The sequence below is a fragment of the Pteropus vampyrus genome, unplaced genomic scaffold (genome assembly GCF_000151845.1).
Source record: "Pteropus vampyrus isolate Shadow unplaced genomic scaffold, Pvam_2.0 Scaffold217, whole genome shotgun sequence".
In the NCBI taxonomy this organism is placed as follows: domain Eukaryota; kingdom Metazoa; phylum Chordata; class Mammalia; order Chiroptera; family Pteropodidae; genus Pteropus; species Pteropus vampyrus.
Genome location: NW_011888998.1, coordinates 607104 through 612045, shown reverse-complemented (window position 1 = coordinate 612045; position 4942 = coordinate 607104).

Here is a 4942-nt window from a genome sequence, read left to right as displayed (position 1 = left end):
GTGCTGGTGCAAAAACAGACACATGGAACTGAATAAAGAACCCAGAAATAAATCCACACCTATATGGTCATTTAATCTATGACAAAGGAGGCAAGAATATGCAATGGTGTAAAGACAGTCCCTTCAATAAATGGTGTTGGGGAAACTGGATAGAACCATGTTAAAAAAAAAAAAAAAAAAAGAAACAGGATCACCTTCTTATTCCATATACAAGAATAAGCTCAAAATGAATTAAAGACTTAAATGTGAGACCCCAAATCATAAAACTCTCAGAAGAAAACATAGGCAGCAAACTCTCTGACATTGTTCTTAATGACATTTTTTCTGCTATATCTTCTCGGGCAAGGGAAACAGAAAACAAACAAACAAACAAACAAAACAAAATAAATGGGAGTACATCAAACTAGAAGGTTTTTGTTCAGCAAAGGAAATCATCAACAAAACGAAAAAACAACATAGCAAATGGGAGAAGATATTTACCAATGATACATTTGAGAAGGGGTTAATATCCGAAATTTATAAAGAACTCATACAATTCAACACCAAAAAAGAAACACAAAAAATCCAGTTAAAAAATGGGCAGATGACATAAATAGGCATTTCTCCAAAGAGGGCATACAGATAGCCAATAGATATAGGAAAAGATTCAACGTTTCTAATCATCAGAGAAATGCAAATTAAAAGCACAATGAGATATTACCTCACACCTGTTAGAATGGCTATCATCAATAAACCAAAAAGCAAGTGTTGGCAAGGACGTAGAGAAAAGGGAACCCTTGTGCACTATTGGTGGGATTGCAAATTGGTACAGCCAGTATGGAAAACAGTATAGAGATGCCTCAAAAAATTAAAAACAGAACTATCTTACGACCCAGCAATCTTGCTTCTGGGTATTTATCTGAGGAAAACCAAAATACTAATTCGAAAGGATATATGCAACCCTATGTTCACTGCAGTGCTATTTACAGTAGCTAAGAAATGGAAGCAAGCTAAGTGTCCATTGATAGATGATTAAGTAAAGAAGATATGGTACATAATGGAATATTACTCAGCCATAAAAATGAAATTTACCATTTGCAATGACATGAATGGATATTATGTTCAGTGAAATGAGTCAGAGAAAGACAAATACCATATGATCTCACTTATAAATGTAACCTAAAGAACAAAATAAATGAACAAACAAAAAGAAATAAACTCTTAGATATAGAGAACAAACTGGTGATTGCCAGATGGGAGGGGGCTATGAGCTGGGTGAAAGGCGAAGGGATTAAGAAGTACAAATTGGTAGTTACAAAAAGCCATGGGGATGTGAAGTGCAACATACGGAATACAGTCAATAATATTGTAATGACGATGTACAGTGTGAGGTGGGTATGAGACTAATCAGGGGGATCACTCTCTAAATTATATAAATGTCTATTATGCTGTATACCTGAAACTATTATAAAACAATAATTACTGTCAATTCTAAAAATTAAAAAAAAAGAGCATGTGAGAGTAGTCACATACAAGAAATACAAAAATGTAAAAAATCCTAATGTGATCAGATAAAGAAAACTTGATAAAAAAGTCCAAATTTTAATTGTGCAGATTCCATATGTTTATTAAATCAAACTTATTTTATTGTTTAACTCTTCTATACCTTACTATTTTTAAAAAGTCTTTATGATTTATGAATAATGAGAGATGTATTGAAAATTTCTATTGTGTTGGTGGATTTGTCATTTCTTCAGTCTTTAAAATTCAATTTTGCTTTATATATTTTGAGACTATTTTTTAGTGCATTCGAGTTTAGAATTGTTATATCTTCATCTTAAGTTGAAACTTTTATGATGTAGTGGTCTTTATGCTTACTAATTTGTCTTAAAGCCAATTTGTCTGCTATTAGTATAGTTACCTCATTCTTTTGGTTAATATTTATCTTGTATATATATTTTTTCATATTTTAGTGTCCTTATGTTTTAGAAGGCTCTCTGGACTAATTTTAACCTAAGTAGACAATTTCTCTGTTTCACTGATGAGATTAGTCTATTCACATTTATGTGATTTCTTATGTATTTGGGCTTATTTCTATCATAATATTAACACTACTTTTTTCTATGCTTCTTTCTCCCATTGTTTTCCTTTAAAAATTAATTAAATTGTTATTGTTTGTTTTCTTATTCTATTCTCCCCTGCCCCACTGGTTTGGAAATTACATTCTTTGTTATCTTTTTATGATTTACCATTGGAATTAAATTAAATTTATTTATTTATTTCATTTATTGTTTTTTAAGTTTTTATTATGGTGACATTGGTCAACAAAATCCAGTAGTTTCAGGCATACAATTTAATAATAGGCACGTACATACATTGTATTGTGTGTTTGCCGCCCATAGTTAGATTTCTTTCTGTCACCACATTATTGACTCCTTTTTACCATTGGAATTTTAGTATAAATATTTAATAAATTTAAAGTGAATATCATAGCCCCTTTTCTCTAAAAAATATGAATACTTTGAGTACTTTAACTTTGATCATCTTCTCTCTATATGTTATTGTCCATTATTTGAGTTTTTTGATTTATTTTTAAATGCCACAAATTAGTCATTATCATTACTATTATTATAGAGAGACAGTGTTATTTACCAACATGTTTACCAGTTTCTTTGCTTCATCTTTCTTCTTAAATCTCTGACCTTAATTCTGGGATAAATTTTCTCCCCTAAGGTTCATCCTTTGGAAACCACTTTATTGAAAGTCTGATGAGAGTCAACTCTCTCAGTTGTCTATCTGAAAATATCTTTATTTCATCTTCATTCATGAAAGATAGTTTTGTCGAGTATACAATTTTAATTTGATGCTTGTTTTCTCTTAGCTCTTTGAAGATATTTTATTGTCTCTGGCTTCCAATTTTTCCTGTTAAGAAGTTTGCTGACAATATAATTATCGGTCTTTGGTAGTGAACTATTTTTCTCTCCATCTCCTTTTAAGAACTTCTGTTTTTAGTGTTCTTCAGTTTCACTACAAGGTATCTGGGTGGGTGTCAATTTTTTTAAGCATATAATTCTATGATTTTATTAGATTCATGGAGTTTTGCAACCATTACCCCAGTCAATTTTAGAACATTTCATCACTTCAAACAGAAACCTTGTACTCTGGGACTCTCAACCCCTAATTCTCTCCATCTCCCTCCCCCAGCCCTAAGCAACCATTAATTAATTTTCTGTCTCTATGTATTTGCCTATTCTGGACATTTTGTATGAATGAAATTATATAACGTGGTCTTTTGCGACTGGCTACTTTCACTTAGTGTATTTTCCAAGGTTCATTCATTTTGTAACATGTATCAGTACTTCATTCCTTTTACTGGCTGAAAATTTCATTGTATAGATATGCTACTTTTAATTTAATCCATTTATCCATTGATAGACATTTGGGTTTTTACCTTTTGGCTATTATGAATAATGCTGGTGTAAACATTCATGTACAAGATTTTATGTGAATTGATGGGTCATATGACATCTCTATGTTTAAGCATTTGATGAATTGCCATACTGTTCTCCAAAGTGGCTGCATTCCCAATAGCAGTGTATCAAGATTCTGATTTCTTCACATCTTTGCCAACACTCATCATCTAACTTTTTGATTCTAGCCATCTTAGTGTGTATGAAGTGGTATTCCATCGTGGTTTTAATTCGCATTTCCCTGACATCAAATGATGTCAAGGATCTCTTCCTGTGCTTACTGTCCATTGTATATTTTCCTTGGAGAAATGGTCTTTCAGATCTTTTTTTCTGTTTTCAAATTGGGTTATTTGTCTTTTTATTACTGAGTTGTAAGTATTTTTACATATTCTAGATACAAGTTCCTTATCAGATAGATGATTTGCAAATATTTTATCCCATTCTGTGAATTGTCTTTTTACTTTCTTGATGGTGTCCTTTGAAGAACAAAAGTTTTTAATTAAGATGAGACCAACTTACCTTTTTTTCATTTGTTGCTCATGTTTTTAGTGTCATATCTAAGAATTCTTTGCCCAATCTAATGTCATAAAAATTTACTTTTATGTTTTCTTTTAAAAGTTTTTTATCTTTTGGTTTTATATTTAGATCTTTGACCTATTTTGAGTTAATTGGATGTGTAGATTACTGCATTTCAATAAGTCTGGGACATTTTCATTCATTATTTCTTTGAATATTTTTTTCTGCTTTGTTTTGTTCTCTCTCTCCTTTCCTCTGGTACTCCCATTATGCATATGTTGTTGTGCCTAATAGTGTCCTACATTTCTCCCAGGCTCTGTTCATTTTTCTTCATTCTTTTTCTCTCTGTTCTTTGGTTTGTGTAATCTCTATTAATCTACTTTTAGGTTCACCAATTTTTTCTGCTGCCAGTTCAAATCTACTATTGAGCACCTCTAGTGAATTTTAAAAAAATTCAGTTAGACATTTCAACTCCAGAATTTCCATGTTTAGAAAATAATTTCTATCTTTTTACTGATTCTCTATTTGATGCAACATTGTCATGATACCTTCATTTCTTTAGTCATTTTTTTTTTCAGTTCTGTGAACATATCTGTAATGGCTACTTTGAAACCTTTTTCTGTTAAATCTGACATCTGGTTGCCATCACAGGCATTTTCTCTTGCCCTTTTTTTTTTGTCTGTTGTATTAATTATACTTTATTTTTCTTTACACACCTCATAATTTTTTGTTGGAAACTGAACATTTTAGATCACATATTGTAGCAACTCTATCTGTTGGTTCCTTCCCCTCTTTCTTGGTGTTATTTGCTTGTTTATTTGTTTAGTGACTAGATGGATAATTTTAGTAAAGTCTATTTCACTCCATAGAGTTAAACCTCTGACGTTGTTCCTCAAGGAGGCACAGTTGAGGGTATGCCTACAGTCACCCTGAGATGACAATGGTATTGGTATGTCTCTCTTCCTCTACTCTACTAA